At 48.3% G+C, this 25097-nt stretch overlaps 1 protein-coding gene across 5 annotated transcripts in view; it reads left to right on the top strand.

The window, feature by feature from the left end:
- The window catches only part of SHQ1 (SHQ1, H/ACA ribonucleoprotein assembly factor), a 671809-nt gene that overhangs the window by 484726 nt on the left and 161986 nt on the right, over window positions 1-25097 (top strand). The gene's annotated exons all lie outside the window — the stretch shown is intronic.

The raw sequence follows: 25097 nt of genomic DNA, 5'->3' as shown, positions 1-25097 counted from the left end.
TCCTTTCTTGGTGCCATTAAAAGCTAGGTATTGAAGCGGGAAGTCCCTATTATAAAGGCGTGTGAAATCTGAAGGCGTTGGGTGTGTTTCCTGTAGGAAGGCCTCTGAGCTCTCCATGTACTGAAGCCGTTTTAGGACCGATTTCCATTTGGAGGGCGAGTTCAGGCCTTTGTTGTTTAATGAGATAAATTACAGTTTCTTGTGCGGTGGGGGAGTCTCTTGGGCATTGGTGAATTCTACGTGCAGGGCCTGAGTCGGGAGCATTTCAGTTGCCATTCGGGAGTCTTGCTGTCCTGTCATCGTGGTGCAATCAGGATTTTAACAGAGGCTTCCAACGGGAAGCATTAACAAAAACTTTGTGGGAGGCCGATTTTTCTGTGTCGGCTTGCCCCTTAGCCAACTGGGCTAACATTGTCCGTAAAGCACTCCAAAGGATTTTAGTTGTCATCCTCCTTGGAGTTGGGCATGAGCCACGTGAAGTCTGTATCTCGAGAACAGCTCCCAAGTGTCCTCTTGCCAGCAGGCAATGTCCAGTCTGATCTTAGAATGAGTGCTGGATGCAGAAAGTCAGCGATCAGGGTGGCACCTGCCAAGCTTTTCACAATCTGCTAGACGATAGCGGGGGCTCATCTCCCATTATGCCTTTTTTTAACCTTGGTCCAGGCCCTGCGTTTCTGTTTTGGTATGGGTTCTCTTGGGCTTTCGGTTGATGGGTCAGGAGAGTCTCCCTCCAGCTTTTCGGGAGTGCTTGGGTGTAGGATTGAGTCTGCATCTTCCAAATGTGCGACCGTTCTAGAGGTCCGTTTGTAGGAAAATTGTAGAGACGTGGGAAACAGCCATCAATATCTGACCTGTTGGTCTCGAAGGAATAAAGTCAATGGCCGCAGGGCTCGACGTTTCTGAATTGTCGCCATCGCTAGATCTTGGAAGATCTGGCTGGGGGCCCTTTGAAACGTTAGGTCATCTTGGGAACTACTTATTACCATAATAGCCTCCTTGGTCGTGAAAAATAGGATCCGGGTGATGACATCTGGGGGAGAGTCAGAGTCCACCCCTCGCCAGCGCCAAAGTGTATTGGTTTGATCCACTAGGAGTTGGGGTTTGTCGAGTTGCGGCAAGAGGGATTGAAAAAGATCACTAATATATTCTGCTAGGCTCCGATCTGGGACCGAGGAGGGGACCCCTCGGATCCGTAGATTGTTCCGTCAGACTCTATTTTCAAGATCCTCTTGCTTATGTTCCAAGATCTCATTTTTATTGAGTAGGGATGGGACGCATGTTGTAGCTCCAGCAGAGTCGCAGAGTGTTCCTGGGTTAGGTCCTCTATTTCCTCAACTCTCTGTTCCCCCTCCACAAGTCTTTGCTCGTCTGTACCAGCTTGGTGGGCAGCTCCGTCATGCACGACGGAAATTCTGATTTAATGTCTAGCATAAAGGCTTGTATGTCGCCCTTCGTGGCCAACGAGTTTGCACCCTCAGAGGGAGGTTGTAGCAGAGATTTCGGCATCTCTGATTTTTTCCCCTTATCTGAATGGAGTATCATGATGGCGATGTCTGCGTTTTTCGCTGCCTTGGGATGTTTGGCCATTATTGTTGGGGTTCGGGCAATTTTGCTATGCTGTTCCTGCAGTATGGCACTCAGAAAGGATGTGGTAGTCTTTGCAAGGATGGCTGGATCGCAGTTGGGTTGAAATGGATGCTGGTGTCTTGGGCTCAGTCCACAATTGCCGGTGCACAATGTTTCCTCTACCCGGTGCAAGGATAGGCCTGACTTAGCAGAGGAAGGGCCGTCGCTGTGTTTGTGTTGAGAGAGGCCAGATCCAGTAGGGGATTGTTGAGGTGCAATGTCCTGTTCCTGAGACCCTCCTCTGCTCAGAGCGTCAAGAGCAGCTCCGAGGTTGGTCACCCCCTCCAGTTCAAGTGGAGCCAGAGTTGTTGTCGGGCCTGTGTGAAGAATGGATTGCTGAAGTGTGGGCCGGATGGCTAGCCATGGCAGTGAAGGCCTGGCTGGACATCTCAAGAGGGAGGCACGTTTCACTGTATCAGGTGGGGTGCAGTCCAGCGCCACCTTTGTGATAAGCTGGTTGCCCTTAGCCCGTGGCAATTTGGTTGGTGCCTGACTTCTTTAGGCGGGAGGGTGGTCCCTTAGGGCTCACCGGCAGTGCTTGTTTGTACTGGCATGGAACTGGTCCAGAGGGTCTGCAGCGAATACTCATCAGGGATCCGTAAAGCATTTGCGGTGCAAAATAAGATTTTCCCGGGGGCAGCCAGTGTCACGTTAGTAGATGGTCTCCTCTCTGCGACCACACGTGTCTGGGCTTTGTTAGTAATTAGGCTTAGTTTCCTCCACCTATGGTACCAGCTTGTGTATGGATCCGCTGTAAGCGTGTGAAGGGAACCCCCACCTGCAGCCTGCAGATATCTGTGGCTTCATGCAGTTGGGGGTACCCCAGTTGGTTGTAACTGCATTGTTGCGGGGAAGGGCTGGCCTGGCCTCATGTCATTGGTGTTTCTCAGACCTCGTGGATGTTATTGCGTTGGCAATCTAAGGCGGGCGTGCAGGAAAACCTCTCATGCAGCGCTGGGGGCCTGAAGTTCCGCTTTTCGCCTTGTAATCCGGTGGCAGGGTGTGAAGAGACCACCGCCGGGCGGCCCCAGCTGAGGAAGAATGCGGGTCCCGCACCGACTCTAAAACGCTAGTTCACGCTGCACTGCCTCCCTAACGGGAAGATGTTATTGGCCTCAGGTTCGATCCTGCTGGATTAATGGTCAGGCACCTTCAGTTTCCAGCCTCAAAGATCCGTAGATCGGGCGTGTTGAGGCGCAAGGAGCAGTTCGCTTGGTGGGTGCGGGGCCCAGTCCCACCCACTTCACCTACTATACATGAGGCTGGGAGGGCAATGTTGGGATCGCTGGTGGTGGCTCGCCGGGGCTGCAGGAATTATCATGCCGGGCCGCGACAACATCGTCTGTCAGCGGTCCGGCACAAGCCAATAGATTCCTCCCTCACGGGTGCCTCTGCCTGGAAGTTTGGGGCACTTGGGAGCCTTTATGCAGGGACCAGAGGCAACAGAGGGGTGGTCAGGGCCGGCCGTGATGGCAGATGGCACAGCGAAGGCAGGCAAGGGACCCCCAGGGGTTCGTTAAGCTGTTGTAGGTGGGCACGGGGGGGGCCCTTTATTAACTCCTCACACGGACAGGATCCACCATCTTGGAAGCAACCGAGTCTGGGCGCGCTCTCAATCGGCCTCAATCTGGGGCTGGTGGCTCTGTGATGGCTCAAACCATTGCAATCCGTCCCGCAGACACTTCGGGGTTCAGTAGTTGAGCTTGTGAGTGATTCTGTTGGCAGGGACAGCATTATAGCTTTCATATGAACGGGCTTCTGCGGAAGCCATCAGTGGAGCAGCCACATCGCTGGTGCTCCAGGCCACGCCCCCCTCCGCCAAACATTTTCTTTTTAAAAAACAACAAAAGAAATTTTCTTTTAGGAACCACCTTTCACAGTTAAAAAAAAGTTGCAAATAAATCTTATAGTCTCCATCTATTTTACATTTCTCAGCAAAGTACATAGACTCAATACATTTTTCCAACATTTCCATTAGCATTTTGTGTTATGCTATTGGGAATAATGTGGCGTTCATCCCCCGTTCTAGGTACTGAAACAGGGGATAACAGGCTGGCAGCCCAAGTAACCGGCTCAAGTGAAGTGTGTCTGTGTGCGCCCTGACGCCTGTGCGTTTCGGCATGTTATAAATAAATAAATAACGAGGGCTCCAGACCATTGTCCTCCATTGCAACCCCTGCAATGAGGGAATAAGCCCTTTGGCACCCCTGGTTCCCGAAAGCGGGAACCCGGGGTGCTAAAAAATAGATTTTTCTTCGTACAGCGGGACGCCGTAGGAAGGAAAATCCTTTTCCAAAATGGCCAACATGGAAAGGGAAGGTGGGGCTCCATACAGAGCCCCTCTTCCCTTTCCATGGCAGCCTGCAGAAGACGAAGATAGAACCCTGTGACCATATTACCACAAGCTAATTTTTTTCCCCCTTCAAACCTATCCCACTTTCGAATAACTTTACCACATGGGTGACATGGCCCCTTTTAATCCCATTTTTCGTCCCTCACGGTCATGGCCAATAGCCAGATTGTCTGGGTCATGACAGTGTACCATGACCCACACATTCTGGCCACTGCCTATGGCCACAGGCTATACCTCAGTCACCAAAGGTATATCACTATGGTTTATACCTACATTATTACACTTGTCAAAAAATAAAACACTGGCACAATTGCAAAACCATGCTTTAAGATCCTTGCCAATGCTCCGTACATGAGTTTGCCTGAAATCAGCCCATGTTTTATTTGATCAAAAGTGTCAACATGTTTGCACATAACAATAGTCATATATCTTAGTCCCCACTTGACAATATCCATTCAGAATTTGCACAAACATTGAAGGTTAGGTATATAATGTTTCTGAAAACATTTGTCCACATTCGTCAAACGGCAACAAAGTTATAAGTCATCTAAAAATGTTGAGACCCTTGTCTAATTTAGCCCCCTCATGACAAAATCCCATCAAAATCATGTATATCTAGATTTAAAATCCTTTTGCAAACTTTTGAGTAGATTCGTCAAATGGCACCACATTTATAAGCCTTTACAATATTTTGGGACCCTCCCCTCTAAATTTGTTCCCTCTTGACAAAATAGCTCCACGCTTTCCATACCCATTCACAATCAGGTCTAGAAAGACATTCCAAAATTTCATGCAGTTTCATTGAGTGGCGCCAACGTTATACGCCATTCAAGAACTGCTTTTCACCAACCCTGGAATGCAGAAATAGGCACAGATGTCCCCTGAACATCTGAAATGTTCGCTGATACCACAGGACTGCCCCCCCCGAACATCTGGATTGTTCGCGAACTTCAGTTATGAAGATCACCAATTGTTTGGCTTCGTATGGCCATGTCCCATCCCATCCTCATCACCCCTCACTTCCCCAGAGATTGTTTGACAAGTGAAATATTGTGTGTTTTTTATATGTTTACCGCGATGTCCGTGGACACCGGCAGATGTCCGCGAATCCTACATGATTGGCGGTTCCAAAAATCTGACACACTTCACGCTTTTCACCATCGAATCAGGGGCCGCGTCCGATGTCCGCGGACATCACGTCACCCTCTAAGCTAATCGTTGCCTGTCCGCAGAGCGAACAGGAAAATGCCTGTTTTAAAAAAAATCTACTGAGCGTATTTTCACCAAATTTACAAAACCACGCTTTCGGGACCAAGCCGCCGATCCTGCCGTAGATTTGGTGAAAATCCGTCCAGCGGTTTGGGCTGTAGGCATGAGCAAAGTTTATTTCCATTCGGTTTATGGGGGGAAAAAAGCATTTTGGGACTCCCCCTATAGCTTTGCCCCCCACTTGATGAAACTTCACCAAACTTGCCAACAATTTAGAGCGGGACATATACTTTTTTCTGCAAATTTTGGTGATGATTCGTCCAGGGGGAGCGAAGTTATAAGCTGCCCAAAAAGTGTTCTTCCTATGGGTTTAGCAACTTAACCATAACTACATGGCCACTACCGCATGCTGTGTAATATGTAAATAAAATATGGTTCTTGATTGCTAATACTTAACTGTGATTTTCATCTTCTAGTATGTTCTAAAGGCCTAATAAATTACTGTATTTTTGTACATTGCTTGTCTAATTTGAATTATTGGTATTGCCTGGGTGGAGTCTCTGTAGCCCTAGACCACTCTCGAACATTCCTAAGACTGAGCCTTGACTGCTCTTCTACACTACCTTCATTGGTTTTGGCTAACCTCTATGTCATCCCTGTTCACCATAACTAGTGTGGCCCCTGTGAGAAACCTGGAGGTGTCTCACCCGCTAGTCACTGGGGATCTCTCATCCAGGTGCCAGGGCACAGCCATTGCTTTTGGATCCAGTTCCTGTGGGTGGACCAGTGCGGGAGAAACACCTGGGTGAGGGGTCTTCGGGAGTGGGAAAGGGACACCGGATGGCGAGATGCGGAATCCCCTTCCCTGTAACACTTTTTACCCCAGGATACTTGGGAACTCAAGCTCCCCCCTGCAACCTCTGTCATGATGCCTACCTCCAAGGAGCCAGGTCCGACCCAGCAACCCCAGAGGCAGGCATCATTTCCCCCAGGGGAGTACCAGCGGGGCCAAGCAGGGGCCCTTTGGCCTCAGTCCTGGCGCCTTAGGCGCCAGGCTCATGTTGGACCTCTGTCCTGGCGCCTTAGGCACCAGGCTCATAAAGCTAGACATGTGTTCAAGTGTTTTAATGTGCACTTACCTGATGCAGACCATGCTGCCACATCCAGGCCCTCTTGAGGCCTGAATAGGAACTACTTTTTTAACTGTGGGACTACTTTCCACCCGGGTGTGGTCGGGGAAGGATACATAGCTGATCGGAGGAAGGATACACACTTGGAACTTCTTCCAAAGCAATTTAAACCACACCTGATCAGCAACTCACGCTTCGCGTTGTTCTGCTCCTCGCAGCTGGACGCTCACCGTGTCAGCTCCTGCATCTGGACTTCAGCCACGCCTGTCAGCATCCTGGGTCACCTGCAAAGGGAGACAAGAGACCTACCAGCTAATCTGCACCACGGAGACATCACCGACTGCCTGAAAGGGAAGACATTTTTAAAAGCATTTTGTTACGATCGCTGCAGCGCTGCATTTCACTCACCTTTCCTGGGTTCCTCCATATTCAGCAGCGATCATCCGGATACACAGCCACTTCCCAGAACCTAGAGAAAAAGACAAGAATAAGGGGTGAGAGAAGGAAGGGAATAGGAAAAGCTCAGTGTCCTTCTAAGACTTACCTGTTGGGTCATTCCCATTTCATTTCGGGTCTTGCTGCTTCTAAGCAGGACCCCGGCCCCTATGGAGAAAAAAGCCAAAGACATTAGATGAGCGTATGCAAAAACATTACCTGAGCGCTCATCTAGGACTTACCAGATCTTTACTGGAACTGCACATTTCACTTCGGGTCGGCGCCATATCTCCGGCATTCCGAACCCTGGCCCCTATGGGGAAAAGACATCAACATCAGCGCTTTGTTGCAAGAAGTCTCCAAAAGAATCTTCATTCATCACCTGAAAAAAGACAATGAACATTATTATTTAAAGCTTGAACTTTTGAACTTGCAACAGAACTTTTACAGCGCCTTACCAGTATAATCAAGCTTACCTGAACTCCCATCCAACCTCAATCCAGTGAAGTAACTGGGTTCAACGCGCCCCTGCGTCAGAAGCAGGATGGAGAGCTCGTCCTTTCAGACCCTAAGGTGAGACTTCACAGGGAATCGTGGAAGGGTATCGTGGAGGGTTGGAAGAGAGTGGGAGGCTTGAGCATAACTCAGTCAGTAGGTAATACTCCCTTTTCACGCACAGGGGAATATTCCTGCGAGCCGTAGAAGCCAGAGTAGAGGGCCCTTCCTGTCCATCTTCAGAGTCCTGCGCTTCACCATTGAAGAAGCATCAGCACTCGAAGCCAGACCTGCGCCTCCGTGGGAATCAGGTGAGCGTTACAACGTCCCCTTCACAACACAAATACGTTCTTATGGACAGCTCGCTATGAGAGAAAACAGGCTAACACCCGAGCTGTATACCTGACATGTCCCAATATGATGGGCAGCGTCAGGCAATTACTGACCATCTTACACACCTGACTTCCATTTCATTTCCCCACACGGAGAAAAGGCGGAGCATGAGAGCACACTTTGAGCGAGGCAAAGCACACAAGGAAGCAGTAGTTCCAAGATGGCAGTTTCAATATAAGGCTACAGACGTCAAAACAGAAGGGGATCGCAAGGAGGGAAGTGCCTTTGACCTTTTCGACGAGGGGCCGCTACTTTCAGGAAACCTCGAATAGGAAGCGTAAGACCAGAAAACAAGGCTGAAGAATCCTGCATTGTGTTCGAGGTACCCAGGGCTCTCCTTGTCATGACCCATAGAACTTGCCCCTTCTGGACTTCCTGGTCCTTATTGCGACGAGGCTTGTATTCTTTGTTACTCCCAACATGGCCGCGCCAAGCCACTTGCCTCGCATCAGCCTTCACGTCATACACGGCACGTTCTATAAATTGGCCACGCCTCCGCGGCCCCTCGCGTCTCAACGCTATCATTAGGTAGTGACTTGATATGTGTGTGCTGTTCGGCGAATCCACTATTCCTAGTTCCTGGTTCCTTCTTCGTTCCTCTCACCCCTTCCCTCTAATCTGCTCCCGGAATCCTCATTCCTAGCGACCGCTACCTTTTTCCTGGACCTCCTGGAACAGCGGCCTTCCCGGAACTCTGAACGCGCTCTGCAGCCGGACGAGACTCGAGCGAGCCTATACAAGACCCGATCGGTCCACAAGAGGAATCCTCCCGCGGAACAGAGCAAGAAGCGATCCCAGGTGAGACGGGGGGAGATTTACGACAGTTTGAGACGCCAAACGACCGACACTGATACTGCTATGGAGAAAGCAGCCCAGGACCTTATGCATGACAGCAAGAGCTCACAACTGAAGTACAGAACTTAAAGGCTGAGAATGATGTGTTAAGGCAGCTTGTTTTGTCTCGCGACCCCGCTAACAAGGACAGTGTGTTACTGGGTGGAGTGGTAGACAAATATGATGGATCGGCAAAATCCTTACATGGATTCCTGGATTCCTGCTTGGTGCATTTTACTTTTAATCCCTATTATTTTTCAACTTCTAGGGGCGAAGGTGGGTTTCATAATCTCACACCTCACAGGGAACGCCTTGACCTGGGCCACTCCCTTAGTCAACTCAGGGGATGCCCTCCTGGATGATTATGATGGATTCATTCAGGCACTCAAGACTATGTTCGACCGCCCAGAACAGGTTTTTAGTGTTCAGGAACGGTTACTTGATTTCCAACAGGGTACTCAGGATATGCTAACGTACGTTACTAGATTTAAACAACTGGCCAAGGAAGCGGATTGGTCCTCAGAAGCAAGTTTCACTCTACTTCGCAGGGGTCTAAACGAGAACATTAAGGATGAATTAGCCAGGGTGGCTCGTCCTAGTTCATTCCTGGCTCTTATTGGGTCTAGCCATACAAATAGACTTCCGAATCCAGGAAAGAAAGGCTGAAAGAAGAAAGACCAAGACACCCTTTCAAAAGAATTCCCTTGAGACCTCTGTTAAAACAGATTCTGCCCCAACCCCTGACATAGATCCGGAACCCATGCGCATAGGAGCCTTCCGTGGGCCTATTTCCCCTCAAGAAAGGATGAGAAGGATCCACACAGGCCTGTGCATGTATTGTGCCTCGGATAAACACCTTGTTAGAGAATGCCCTCTAGCCCCTCCACGGCGTTCGGGAAACACCAGCTCCCGATCCTAGATGGAACAAGGTGTCGGGAGAGAGATGTTTGCTCCACATCAATTCCATCCTTGAACTCTCCTGGGCAAAACTGTTTGGTGATACTACAGGCCTTCCTGTCGCCCTCCAAAGACAAGACCTATCTCATTCTGGCCTTGGTGGACTGCAGAGCTATGGGAATTTTCATTGATCAAGACTGGGTTGTTAGTCATCATATTCCGTACTAGACACGAAACGCCATGCAGCCGGTGGAAGCAGTTGACGGAAGACCCCTCTCTTCAGGACCCATAAGCCTGCAGACTAAAGAGATCCAACTTTCCATAAACCATCATCAAGAGCAGATTACATTCGACATCATTAAGTCAGCCCATTACCCCGTGGTTTTGGGTATGCCCTGGTTACAAAAGCACAATCCGTATATCGATTGGACTGCAAGATCATTATTCCTGGGCTCAGAGTTCTGTATGTCCCACTGTCAATCCCTGGATCCCTCCTCGATAACTCCTAAAGAACCACCAAGAGACCAAGAAACACCACTCATGGTTTCCAGTATCATACAAGTTCCAGAGGCCTATCAGGGATATGCTGATGTATTTTCTACTGCCATAGTCCAAGCCTTACCCCCTCACAGGCCCGAAGACTGTGCCATAGATACAGATCCCTCAGCTGTAATTCCCTTCGGCAGAATGTTCATTCTTTCTGAACCTGAAAAAAGTCCCTTCGGGAATACCTAGACACCAATCTTGAAAACGGCACCATAAGACCCTCGAAATCTCCAGCGGGTGCTTCGTTGTTCTTCGTTCCCAAGAAGGATACCAAGGAACTCAGACCGTGCCTCGACTATCGAGGCTTAAATCAATGCACCCTCAAAGATTGGTACCCATTGCCCCTGATCTCGGATATCCTGGAAGCTGTGAGAAGCGCCGTAATATTCACCAAGTTGGATCTCCGGGGTGCCTACCACTTAATCCGTGTCCGGGAAGGAGACGAATGGAAAACAGCCTTTAGAACACCCTTTGGTCACTATGAATACCTAGTCATGCCCTTTGGACTAGCCAATGCTCCCGCAGTCTTTCAGCGTTTTATGGATAGGGTGTTTTCTGATATGTTGTTCCTCTTCGTCATTGTCTATCTTGATGACATATTGATTTTTTCCAAGGATCCTCTAAACATGAAGAACATGTAAAGGCAGTACTACAACGACTTCGTGAACACAAACTGTTAGCCTAACCCGAAAAATGCTTGTTTCACGTTACTTCTGTTCACTACCTAGGATTCATCCTTAGCCCAGAAGGAATTGGTATGGACCCTTCAAAGGTAAAGGCCATACTGGCTTGGCCCGCTCCCACATCTGTGAAACAAGTTCAATCCTTCCTGGGGCTCGCCAACTTCTACCGGAAGTTTATTTCTACCTTTTCCGAGATCGTTCAACCGATCGTTGCTATATTGAAGAAAGACACCTCCTTTATCTGGTCTACGCCGCAAGATAAAGCATTCCAACGATTGAAGACAGAGTTCACGCAAGCCCCCATCCTGACCCAGCCCGACATAAATCACCCATTCCTAGTGGAAACGGATGCCTCTAACTACGCCATAGGGGCGGTCTTGAAACAGGAACTTGAGGATGGACTGGAACACCCCATTGCTTACCTTTCACAAACCCTGACTCCCAGCGAGACACACTATTCCGTCCTGGAGAAGGAACTGTTGGCCATCCGCCAAGCCTTCACTGAATGGCGACACCGACTTCTGGGTGCTAGATATCCAGTTCAGGTCCGCACAGACCATCGGAATCTCCAAATTCTACAGTCGTTGGAGTGCAGGAACGGTCATCAGGCGCGTTGGCCTACTTCTTAGACCAGTACCAATCCCAAATCACTCATGTTCCTGGATCACAAAACATGATTGCTGACGCCTTATCTCGACGTCCTGACTACGTAGTCACTGAGGACAAGGCCTATCCTAAGATGTTTCCCCACACTATCTTTGTAGCTCAAGCAATCAACCTCCTGGAAGAAATGCGAGTGCAAACCCAGTCCTCTGACCTCTGGAAGGATATTTCAAGGAAGAATCCATGGAATCTAAGAGTTAAGGAAGAATATCTATTCAAGGACAATGCACTGGTTATTCCTATACAGATATTACAACAAAGGATAATAAACCTCTGCCATGATACCCTTCACTCCGGTCATCGTGGTATAACTAACACCCTCTGTTTTATACAAAGACAGTTTTGGTGGCCTCGAATGAAGACCGACGTACAACAGTACGTCAAGGCTTGTGCTATCTGCAGTCAAAACAAATATGATAACAAGAGACCGGGGGGTCTTCTACTGCAACCATCACTGCCAACAAGACCATGAGAGTTTATTGCTACAGACTTCATTGTGGAATTACCACCTTCCCGAGGATACACGACCATCATGGTAACCATAGACTTGTTCACTCATATGGCTCATTTTACACCTTTGTATAAACTACCATCCTCCTCAGAACTTGCTGGAATCTTCCTGGAACATATTTTCCGTCTTCATGGACTTCCTTCCAAGGTCATATCGGACTGATGACCTCAATACGTCTCACAATTCTGGAAACATCTGTGTCGTATTCTAGGGATCCAATGCGCTCTCTCATCAGGTTATCACCCACAAACCAACGGAGCTACGGAACGTGTAAATCAAACTCTGGAGCAATATCTTCGTTGTTTTGCCACCAAGGTTCAGGATGACTGGTCTCTCCTCATACCCCTGGCCGAGTTTGCCTACAACAATTCCGATCACTCAGCACTCAAGGTCAGCCCTTTCTATTGCAGTCAAGGTTTTCACCCGTCCGTTTTACCTTCTGTTCTTTCACATCCCACTCCAGTACCTACTCTCGACTCATGGATACAGACTCTCATCAACATACACAAGGAAGCCAAGTAACAATTGAAAGAGGCCCAAACACGCACCAAGCTTTATGCGGATTCCAAAAGAAGACCAGCGCCTTCTTATTCTGTTGGTGATCAAGTCTGGTTGTCCTCGAAACTAGTACCGCGACATCTACGGCCAAACAAATTGGCCCCTCGGTACTATGGACCATTTTCCATAAAGGAAATCATCAATCCGGTCTCATTCCGACTCAAGCTACCTGATTCCTGGAAGAAAATACACCCAGTCTTTCACACTTCCCTATTGAAACCTTACATCCAATCCACCCGAAAATCCTAGAGACCCAGTCCTGTTGTTGTGGACGATCAGCTGGAATATGAAGTGTCCAGAATATGCGATTCCAGGTATAAATGGGGTCGACTTCAATACCTGGTTTAATGGAAGGGATATCCTCCTAGCGAGAGAACCTGGGAACCAGTTTCTAACTTAAATACCCCTCGATTGCTTAGAAGATTCCATCTCATCACCCCTGGTGGAACAGGTCTTCGGAGGAGGCATGCTGTCATGACCCATAGAACTTGCCCCTTCTGGACTTCCTGGTCCTTATCGCGACGAGGCTTGTATTCATTTACTCCCAACATGGCCACGCCAAGCGCACCAGCCTTCATGTCGCACACGGCATCTTCTATAAATTGTCCACGGCCCTGCGCCTCTAACGCTATCATTAGGTAGTGACTTGACGTGTGTGTGCTGTTCGGCGAATCCACTATTCCTAGTTCCTGGTTCCTTCTTCCTTCCTTTCACCCCTTTCCTCTAATCTGCTCCCGGAATCCTCATTCCTAGCGACCGCTGCCTTTTTCATGGACATCCTGGAACAGCGGCCTTCCCGGAACTCTGAATGCACTCTGCAGCCGGACGAGACTCGAGCGAGCCTATACAAGACCCGATCCGTCCACAAGAGGAATCCTCCCGCGGAACACAGCTAGAAGCGATTCCCAGGTGAGACGGGGAGATTTACGACACTACTGCATCGACAATCAAGGCAGGGAGAATCACCTGCGGTTGGTACTGTCCTTGGCTCCTACAACAAAGCAGTGAAAACAAACACAGCCGGTGAGTTGTGGAGGCGGATACAAGACTGGTTTGTGTTGAAGCCAAGGTTGCAAGTAGCAACATTGTATGGTGAACGCTGAAGCGAACAGTGTATGAACTGCATGTGATAACCAACATGAGTAAAATGTGACAACGGAGGAGTTATTGAACTTTGAAACCAAGATACAATACCTTAGAGTGGTCCGGCACTGCATGCATACTCATTCAAAGGTCTCTGTAAGGTATCCAAATGAGAGGTGGCAAAAGCGAAAGCGTATTAAAAGATTGTGAATCAACGTGGTCCTGCAACGGGTTAAGCAAAATTCTGTGCACAATCAAAATTCTGCATTGCTAATAGAGTAAAGAAAGTTGATGACAAAGTAGATAAAGTTGGCCTGAGCCCGAACGAGGGAGATCAGCTGAGAACTTTTGGATAAAGCAAGTTTGTGTTAAAGTAAATTAAAATTGGTCTGAGCCCGGCGGAGGGAGACTGATTGAACATTGTGTTGGAACGGATCTGACCAAGGCGGAGGGGGTTCCGGGGTGGACCGTGAATCACCTGAGAAATTGAATACATGAAAGTCCTACAAGCATTGTGTTGAAGTGGATCTGAGCCTGGCTAAGGGGGATCCGAGGAGAATAGTGATTCACCTTAGAAATTGAGTGCCTGTGAAATCCTGATAGAAAAATAACGTATTGTTTATCGCAAAGAAGAGACGTGGGCACGGAAGGCCCTGATGCTAATGTTTGAACTGCACCTACCTGCTAGAGAAGCCAGAGACTGTGCTAAACTCATTGGCATCTCCTTGTCCCGTGCTGAAAATTTGGGGACGGAAGGCCAACGGCCTGAATATCCTGACATATCATTTCTTGGACATTTCTTTCTTTTACTTAGCATTGTTTCCCACACTATCTGTAATTAGAAGTAAAGATTGGCAATAATTTTCTTTTATTTTTTTTAGTATAGGCCCTTTTATTTTGACAGGACATCACTAGGACTGCGTTGTTATTATTTCATGGTCGTAGCTTGCTCCTATCTTTAGATTTAGGATTAGATGGGCGTTGTCCAAATCTTATATAGTTTTTTTTTTTCTACAAAGTTCAATAAACACCTTTGAAATGTGGTTAGTTGTCTGTCTTACTGTTGATACCATGCCTTCCTTACACGGCATCCTCACTTTTTCACTGGAATCCTCCAGGTGGCCAGGGAAAGGCCATATCTATTGGATCCTGGCCCTGGGGGTGGATATGCAATGGAGGATCACCTGGGTAGAGGGGCCTTGGGGAATGGAAGGAGGATGTCTTTAGGTGAGACACAGTATACCCCATTTCCATTCCACGATTAACCCTCAGTCCATGAGGTCTTTATATGGTATTGTGAAAACCCTCCCTTCCTTCTTTGCCAAGCAAACCTCAAGTAATGCATCCCTATAAAGGATCAGGAAAAAGAACAAGACGGGGAACAACATCTTCTCCCATGGGCGGAACAGACCTACATCCACCTCCTACGGGTAGATCAAGAAATTGAAAAAAATACATCCTACCCTTCCACAACCTTCATAGGTTATTACCACTCTTCCCGCTCTGGTACACATTTCACATATATCCCGTTTAGGCTCCTTTAAGACTGGGACGAGGAAGAGGCAACTCGGAGGAATGCACACTTTCCCCCTGAACCACATGTTAAGCCACGGTTCCGTGGAACGTGCTGGAGAGGAGAAGCTAGTGAAAAGGACGCCGGTTGCTGCAGGACAGCGGGAAGGACGCTGAGGTTGGAGAGTCCTGGTGCGCTTCGAGCTGTGTCTCCCCAACTGGAGCTGGGGGACACGGGTACTTCCACTTCAATGCAGGAGGCTTCACATACATCAGGAAGAGGTGAGAGTGGCTCTCCGACGTGCCCAATGCGAGACGGTGGAGCGAGTGGAAGCAGAAGAGGGTCGCGCAATCACCCATAGGAGCTTCCGCATACCTTGATTGACGAGGAGATAGCACTCGTATCGGGGCGCTCCAGGGGCTTAATCTGGGCCAAAGAAAATGCCTATAATGAATGGGTCTGGAGGCCCTGAAGGACATTACGTGTCAAGAGAATTACCAAGTATTTAATACGGAACTAAGGAAAAGTAATGTACAAGTGAAAGGAAAATATCAAACGAATGGAGAGAAAGTGATGTCTATTCACGATCAGAATGGAATTAAGGAAAAAGCCTTTATGAACATTATGAGGATGAAAAGCCAAGTGAAAACCAGTAATGAGAATTGGCGAAGCTGTGAAAGGCAAATAAGAAGCACTACTGGGCAGTGTGAAAGCAACGTGATGATAAAGAGTAAAGTGAAGGGATTTGTGTGAAAGGCACGTGTTGGCAGAGGCAAGAGACTGCCAAGAAAAAACCAAAGTGCAAATGGAATGGTGTCAAAAGTGCAGAAAATAAACATATGGTGGCAAAGTAGTCCAAGGAGAACCAATGAACAATATAAAGTGCCATGGGTTATTGGTTGCGTGACATGTGATGGGTGGACCGTGTGGTCCGACAACTGCGCCTAGACCGAGTGACCCCTACTTGGAGTGAGTCAAGAAAAACCAAGGAGATTGAAGTTGTTTTGTTTTGGTTCATCAGTCTGGTAGTGACTAAAAGAGAAAGAAGATTCAAGTGAATGGTGAGGAAGTGTGGCATGTATCAATAGATAATTGACAAAGCCAACCGTTTTGGCTTTTGTATAGGTATTTGCAGACATTCAGCTACCACTACCATCCTATGCTTGCTGAATTCACCAATGTTCCAGCTGCTGTGATCTTATGGCATCTAACACTTTTTACTAATATCAAGCCAAAGACGCTTCCTTGCACCCTTTCTTGTTTTGTTTCTAGTGTGAGGATCAGCTTAGAATGTTTGGACACAAGGACATCTTTTAAGTTACTGCCTACTTGACCCAGAACGATCCTTAGTTTTAATTTTTAGGTAGGGAACTTCCTCAGCAGAATAGGGCTAGAGAGACAGGCTTCCTCCTAAGGAGTACCATTCGTACTAAAAGCTAACAAGGTTGAGTTAGTTGTGAATTGTGTTGAACTTTGGGAAGGGAACCCTGAGGTTGTTTGGAACTTTGTTGAACTTGCAGAAGGGAGCTCCAACATCTTTGTGTGGAACTGTTTTGAGCCTAAGGAAGAAGCTGCTGGAAACCTACCACAAGCTTGAAGAGTCTGATAACTTTACTTTGAACGCTGGTTCTTTGGTTGCTGACATCCCTACACATTGCTTTCAGACAGACTTTTAAGTTGAACTTTATGACACAGACTATCCTTAGTTTGTTTGGGTAGGGAAATCCCACCTTAGCATAGGGAAAGTTAGGCTTTACTCCATCCTGACATTTGATAAAATAAAAGCTCTATTTTAGAAATGTGAATCTGTTGTCTGTGTCTGTCTTCATGATGCCTTTACACCCCCTCAAGTCTTACCCCAATGCCCCTTCCCGGCTGACTTCTGAAATCCATCTCAACACCAGTCTCACGTTGGCACTTAAGCTATTCAGGACAATGTTTTTCTGGATAGCATTTGTGCACTATCAAGCAACTTTGTTCAAATATTCAATAAAAAAATTGGAACCATGATTTCCATATATATATTTCTGATTGTTAATCTGCTTAGAATCACATGCTGTGCATAGGTCCGACATCCACTGGTCACTGCGGAGTATTGCATTTTGTTTTTCGTAGTCGAAAAGGGGACGTTGACAAGGCGTGTCTGTAACACTATCCCTATAGTGACGTGCGTTGTACTCACAATCCCTCACGCGTCGAGGTCCCTCAGATTGTTTTTTTCCGACCAGTTACTGGTCGCCTTTATGCGGAGCTCCTCGAGAGACATTGCCAAATCATTCCTTCGACCTTTGGTCGTTTATTATTAATATTAATAACATAGATCCCTCCCTCGACGCAGAGCTGTTTCTCCGCAGAGCAAGATCTTCGACGGAAGGACGAGCGGAGGAGATCCTTCGGCGCTGCCGAACACGTGGCCTGGCCTCGCTGGCCTTACACAGTAGGGAGAGTGGGGTTGTGTGGTCTTTCTTTTCTCTTTGAGAATGCCTTTCTCTTTCCCCTCCCTCTCTTCCGAGGTCGTAATCACATTTCTGGCCCTCAGCTATGGAGAGGACGCCCTTTAGGTTTTGCCTGCTTTGCAAGGGCAAATATACCTGGAAAGACGAGCACAAACGGTGCAACCGTTGCTTGCCCATCGATCACAAGGAGGACGGCTGTGCGGCCTGTAAGTTACTGAAGCCCAAAACGTTAAAAGGACCACAAGGTCAAAAGGTGGGCGGCCTACGCCATGTCTAGGCCTGACTCCTCGCCCGCTGCCGCCGCCTCTGAATGTGATGAGGACAGTGATTACACGGCCCGCGTAACGGAGGTTGTAGACCTCTCAAAGGAGCGTTCACGCTCCTCGTCGTCCGTCCCCGGCCCCGACAAGCCCGGCTCACGCCCAGCTTATGGGGATGATCACCCCGGCGACAAGGACGCACACAAAAAAAGCACAAAAACACATACCCCCCGGCACGCATTCATCAAAGACGAAGGCAGCCATAGCGCCAACGGGGGCGTCGGGTCCACCGGCGTCTTCCGCTGACCGTAAGGGTCGTCAGCCCTCCCCGCCACCGCTTCCGCGACAGGCGTCCAGGCATTCTAAAGATAAGGGCGCTAACACCAAATCCTCCTGCGACGCGCCTCGTAAGAGTGCTCACGTTACCAGTAAGGACTCGACGTTACCTAGCGCGACGGTGACCGATCCCTCGGCAGAGAGAATGATCGCCGAAATCCTCGCGCGTATATCCACTAAAGACGCCCAGAGACGGACGGCAAGCGATACACCAAAAACCGCGCACAAGGCCAAAGAAACGCTGAAGGCGCAGGAAACCAGGTCAGGACAGCTCCCGCCGTCGACGGAAAGCCCAAGCCTGCCAGAAGGCTTCTCAGAAGGCGATGGTTCGCTTTCTTCGATGTTATGGGACAGAACCAGGCAACTACAGGGAGAAGAAAATCCTTTTTCATTCCCAGACCGCTCTGGCCTACCTCAGTGGCCCTTAGAGAAGTTCCAGTCCTGTATGGATAAAATAGACAGGTTCATGGCCATCCCAGAAAATAGGTCACCCAAGAGACCAAGGGAGGCACCCCTGGAGAGTCCAATGGTTAAATACCCAAGGTTCTGTAACCCCATACACGAAGACATGGACTCTTACGACCTCACTGAGGAGGACACTCACTTCCAGCAGGAAGATGAGTTCATTAATGATGAAGACCAACAAGAAGAAGAAGGGTTTCATGAGGACACTAACATAGGTGAGGAGGGGTACGAGGAGGACACAGGCTAGGGTGACCCAAATCCCTGGCAGTCACCAGCTAGGTCTACAGACACAGACAGTAGCAGTATAGTCATCCGGTCTACTGAAACTACACCAGTCAGGAACTCTTCGCCTGTTGATGATCAGCCCACCTTCAATGCGCTACTGAAGAAGGCAGCAGCACATTTCGAACTCGAAACTGAGGAGGTCACCCCAGATACTGACTTCGTGGAAAGGATTATCAAGGAAAAACCTCCCACTAGCCAAACAATTCCCATCCTCGCCTCAGTTAAAAGACGTATTACCACCTCACTGTCCACTCCGGCACTGGTGAGAGGGGTCAATCCGAGAATTGAGAAATTGTTCTCACCCTCTCAGTCAGACCCACTATATATTAGGGGTCATTCAATCCCGGACTCCTTAGTGGTGACCAACACTAGAAAGAGGGCTTGGGTCCCACTGTCTACCAGCGAGGCACCCCCAGATAAAGAGGGGAAGAAGCTTTATGCCCTGGCCAAGAGAATCACCACCTCTGCAGCATTCTCAACCAGAATTGCCAATAATAATACATTATTGGCAAGCTACGCAGATGCTCAATGGGGAAAGCTTAAGCAGGACATCGAAGAGGCCCCTGAACCCCTAATAACTCGATTATTGGCTTCAATTAATGAAGGCTCTCTGGTCAACCAAAGCATCATTAAGGATACACTCGATGCAGCAGAGACGGCTGGCCGTACTTTGGTACAGGGAATTTTGCTGAAGCGTCACATCTGGCTTCGCAATTCCGGGTTTAAGGCAGAAACGCAAGCGTCCCTCATTAATAAGCCCATTGAAGAGTCTAACCTCTTTGGTAAGGAAGTTGACGACGCTCTGGAGAATGCGAAAAAAGAATTTGACACCATAAAGACCTTGGACCAAATCTCAAAGCCCCCTAACAGGCGGTGATTTGGTAACAAGTGCTATTTTCGTGGCCAACGCCAGCAACAAAACCAGCAACAACAGTATTCTGCCAACAACTACCAAGGTAATAGTGGCCAGTACAATCAGAGAGGCCAACGCGTGGCAAGGGAGAGGCTGGGGTTCCACCCCTAGAGGCTCCCAAGCCACCAACAACACCAAGTGACGCGAAGATTCGGGTCCCCTCCCATGCATCGCCGGGCGGGGGCCGGTTAACATCCTTTCTTCCAGCATGGGAGGGAATAACATGAGACCGCTGGGTACTATCCACCGTAGCCCGCGGCTACTGTATAGAGTTCAACAGTTCCCCAACATACAGACCCCCGAGGGGACGACGCATGACACCAGAACACCTCGCCATCCTTCTCCAAGAAGTGGATCAGCTACTGGAAAAAGGAGCTATAGAGGTCATGCCTCTATCTCAGGTAACGGAAGGTATTTATTCAGTGTACTTCCTTGTACCCAAAAAGGATCTAACCATGCGCCCTGTATTAGATCTGCGCCCAGCGAACAAGTTTGTCGAACCCCAAAAGTTTCGTATGGTGACCTTACAGGAAGTGATCCCACTGCTATCGCAGGGAGATTACATGACAACACTGGACATGAAAGATGCATACTTTCATATTTTAATGTTGCCAGCACACAGAAAATACCTCAGGTTCATGATAGAGGGCAAACACTACCAGTTCAAAGTGCTACCCTTCGGCATAGCATCTGCACCAAAGGTATTCATGAAAGTACTGGCAGTGGCAGCGGCCCACCTGCGCAGGTTATCCATCCCAGTATACCCTTACCTCGACGACTGGCTCATAACAGGGGATTCTTACGAGACATGCTTCTCAAACACCCAAAAGACTGTAGACCTTTTGTTCCAACTGGGCTTCTCCATCAACGAGAAGAAGTCCAGCTTAGACCCCAGCCAAGTCAAACAATTCCTAGGGGCTCTAATTCAAACAAAGGACGGCCTCGTCTTCCCCTCCATCGAGAGGGTCCAAAACATGCTGTTTCAGATCCCCCAATATGTGGCAGGTCGAGAGGTGACGGTGCGCAAAGCAATGCGCTTGCTAGGAATTATGGCGTTGTGTATTTATTTGGTACCTCACGCGCGCCTGCGCATACGCCCAATGCAAGAGTGGCTCGACAGCCAGTGGTGTCAGGCCAGCGGACAATGGGACGAACTAGTGGTGGTCTCGCAGGCCTTGGTTCTCTCGCTACGGTGGTGGACAAAGGAAAACCTGATAATAGGGAAACCCTTCGCCACCCCCGCAGTGGAAGCCACTCTAACCACAGACGCATCCCTCACAGGATGGGGGGCTCACCTATCCCATCAGACTGCTCACGGAGTGTGAACTCCGAGCGTAGCATCCAAGCACATAAACCTACTGGAGCTACTGGCGGTGTTCAAAGCACTAAAAGCCTTTCAAGAACACCTACAAGGGAAGACAGTGATGGCCCTTACGGACAGCACCACAGCCATGTACTACATCAACAAGCGGGGGGCACCCACTCTCCAGGACTGTCCAAGCTGTCCCAGAATATATGGAAGTGGGCTCTCAGACACATGTTCCTACTGTCACGACATGTACCAGGGGAACTCAATCTGCTAGCAGACGAGCTCAGCAGAGACTTCCCTCTGCCCTCAGAGTACGAATGGCAGTTGCAAGAAGGCATCGTTTTCGACGTCTTCACACAATGGGGATTCCCAGAAATAGACCTGTTCGCAACTCTGCAGAACTCACAATGCCAAAGTTACGCCTCCACATACCCCCAGAACTAGTCCAAGGGGAACGTTCTGTCGATTCCATGGTCAGGGAGATTTGTTTAAGCTTTTCCCCCCGACTCCCCTTCTCAACAAGATCGTGCACAAGATGCACCAGGAACAAGTTACCATGATACTAGGGGCCCTGATGTGGGCCCGGCAGCCCACACTTGATGGAGATGTCCCTATCTCCCCCAGTGAAACTTCCCTGCCCACACAACATGCTGTCACAGGACAAGGGCAGGACACTGCATCCATGCCCTCAGACCATGAACTTAGCAGCCTGGCTCCTGAGATCATAGAATTTGGACATCTAGAACTCCCGCAGAGATGCATGGACATCCTCAGGGAGGCTAGAAAGCCTAACACTCGTCACTGCTATTCTAGCAAATGGAAAAGATTTGTGTGTAGAGGAAGAAGCATCGACCCAGTTGACTGCTCCCCCACGCACATTGTCCTGTACCTGACCCATTTACTGGACACAGGTCTAGTGTTCAATTCCATTAAAGTCCACCTAGCGGCACTTTCTGCATACACCACTTCCCAACTTAGTGTTGTGGTAGAAAATCCCAGTTATCAAAGCCTTCATGGAGGGGGTAAAGAGAATACACCCTCCGATAGCTAACACAGCTCCCGGATGGGACCTAAATGTGGTACTCACCAGACTCATGGGCTCGCCCTTTGAACCCATGCACAAGGCAACTCTTAAGCACCTCACTCTTAAGACTGCTTTCCTAATAGCTAACACCTCCATTAGGAGAGTAAGTGAACTACAGGCTCTTTCAGTTCTAGACCCCTTCGTAACAGTTCACAAAGACAAGGTGGTTCTACGCACACACCCAAGGTTTGCACCGAAATTCATCTCGAAATTCCATGTGAACCAGTCAATAGAACTACCAACGTTCTTTCAAAACCCTTCAAATCTGGGAGAAAAAAGCCTGCATACACTCGATGTGCGCAGAGCTGTCATGTTTTACATGGAAAGAACCAGACCACTGAGAAAGACTAATCAGTTCTTCGTCTCGGTGGCAGCAGGAAGAGAAGGAGATGCAGTTTCAAAGTCCACTATATCTAGATGGATTGTTCAATGCATCACTCTCTGTTACAATCTTGCTAAGAGAGAACTACCCTTCAAGCCAAGAGCACATTCTACTCGAGGCACGGGGGCATCCATAGCTTTCATTGCAAATGTTCCCCTTGAGTCCATCTGCAAGGCGGCAACCTGGAGTTCTGTGCACACCTTTACAAAACACTACTGTTTAGACGCACATTCTAGATCTGACTCCCAGGTGGGACAGGCAGTATTAAGACATCTTTTCTCTACTGTTCCTTCTCATAACCCACCGCCAACTCCGGGTACTGCTCGCTAGTCTATGCACAGCATGTGATTCTAAGAAGATTAACAAACATCAGAAGACAATGCATTACTTACCGTAAAAGCATTTCTGATGGTTGTATCTGCTTAGATTCACATGCGCCCACCCTTCCTCCCCGCTCGGATGGAGGGAACATAGACATCTTTCTACATCTCTCTCTTTTCTGTACTCACTCACGTATAGAAGGCTCCCTTAGGGCAGAAAAAATACAAACAGAGGGACCTCGACGCGTGAGGGATTGTGGGTCCAACGCACGTCACTATAGGGATAGTGTTACAGACACGCCTTGTCGAAGTCCCCTTTTCGACTACGAAAAACAAAATGTAATACTCCGCAGTGACTACTGGATGTCGGACCTATGCACAGCATGTGAATCTAGCAGATACAACCATCAGAAATGCTTTTCCGGTAAGTAATACATTGTCATATATATATATATATATATATATATATATATCGAAAAAAGAAAAACGGGAAAAAGCTAATCAAAGCTTTTTTAGGCGGCACTCTTCTCCCAAGTAAAAATGCACCAGATGCAAAAAAGGATCTCCATCACACATCCTTTATTTTGCCAGAAAAACACGGTGGACAAGCAGTTTCAGGAGAGAACAAACAATATATAAATGTGTATATTTTCAGTATTTAAAGCTACATTGACATTGGGTTCCACAAATAAACGTCCCTCGTTCTGCTGAAAAAATAACCTATAGTTTGGATGAAGAACAATGTAAAGGTGTTCAGCAAAAGGTAGATCAAGTCTGCACAGGTGTGCACCGATACCTTGGTATTAAAATGAACCAACAGTGATTGAATGTTTCCATGCTCTGCAGCTCTGTGACTGATCTCCCGGGCCCCTACCCTTATTTAAGCGACTGTAGTTGCTGTCCGAGCCAAATGGGCAGCTTGGAGGGGGTATCTGTGATCAGTGTTGTACACACTTGCGATCTCCCTGCAATTTTTATGTGTGTAAAGTTGTTGTTAATTTGTGTCTGCATGGCTTCTCACTGCAGTCTGCACATTTCAACATACCCTACCCTTGCTGAAGAGTCTTCACTGGTGTCTTGTCCAACAGGGGGTTTATCTTAAGATGCTGTGGATTGTTCACACCTCATCAGAAGCCAGTCCCTTATGTATCACTGCTTCTCATTCGCCCCCTGCCCCCGTGCCCGCTTATGTCCAGCGACCAGATGCTTTTGATGGCTGATTGCTTCAAATCCGAAAGGGGATCGTACATAAAATACAAAATGCTTCATTGGTAGGACCAGTCGGCCAGCTATTGTCGTGGCACATTACATGCATATCTACGCGTCTTGACTTGTCTGGAGGTGCCTCCCTTCCCCACACGTTCTGCTGCTTCCACAAACAGTGAGGCAGAACGGTTTGTCCCTCGTTTTCCTTTTTATTGCAAAAACTAGGGAAATTAGTGTCTTGAATGAATTTGGCCTTTAGAACTGGGGATGAGAGAGTGCCTCTCAATCCGCACTTTGCACATGCCAGAATATGGACAGGTTCTGGCCTCTCTGGGTTTCTGACTGGATCATGTTGGCCAGCCTCTATTTCCAGTTTGTGGTCACTCAGTCTTCTATATTTGGTGGACATTTGCCTGTGGTTCGTGTTTTGGCCACTGCCCAGTGTGTTTCAACCTTCTAGTTTGGTGTGTTGCTTGAGTTGACTGCCCCAGAACCCTTTGCAGTGGCTATTCATGGCCTCTTCTAGGCTTCTGGCAGATTCCTCTCTCTGAGGTCACATTTTTTGGCAGGGGTAGCCCTTATGCTTTGTGGGGATGGGCAGGTGGGCTATATCACAGCATCAGTAGGCATTCTGTCTGCTGCGCAGTTCAAATGTGGGCTACCTGGACACTGTCTTCCCTCTCCCAAGCAGATCTTTCTTCCATAGGAGAAGTGTGGGCTCCTGTCTAAGAAGCAGGACGTGAGTGGCAGTCTTCCAAAAATGCAATGGGGGCCCATGTCTTGATGAGGAGGCTGCGCTATTTATTAATATGACAAATTCACGACCTTGCTAAAAGACTTCTGAAAGAACCCAAGACCTAGAAGTGGTGCTTCATATTACATTCAATTGGGAGTGAGGATTCCTAAAGCCAAATCAGGTCAAGTGTCCAGTCCACTGAGTATAAAGCGGATCCAAAATCTAGCCGGGGGAGCTTGGGTTCTGGGATTTCTTATCAGGCGGTCTAGAAGGTACTCCTAGTGGGGAGAGGAGCTACCCCTGTATAAGAATGTCATCCGTTCAACTTCTGAGTGGCTAGGAAATGCCGAAGTTCTGTAACCAAGAGACTTCTGGTCGCCTGTAACCCTAATCAAAAGTTCCTACATAATCCTGTA

This window comes from Ambystoma mexicanum, chromosome 2p, assembly GCF_040938575.1.
Source record: "Ambystoma mexicanum isolate Mex_15411 chromosome 2p, UKY_AmexF1_1, whole genome shotgun sequence".
Classification (NCBI taxonomy): Eukaryota; Metazoa; Chordata; class Amphibia; order Caudata; family Ambystomatidae; genus Ambystoma; species Ambystoma mexicanum.
The sequence above is the reverse complement of the archived record's forward strand: the minus strand, read 5'-3'. Positions and strand labels throughout refer to the sequence as shown.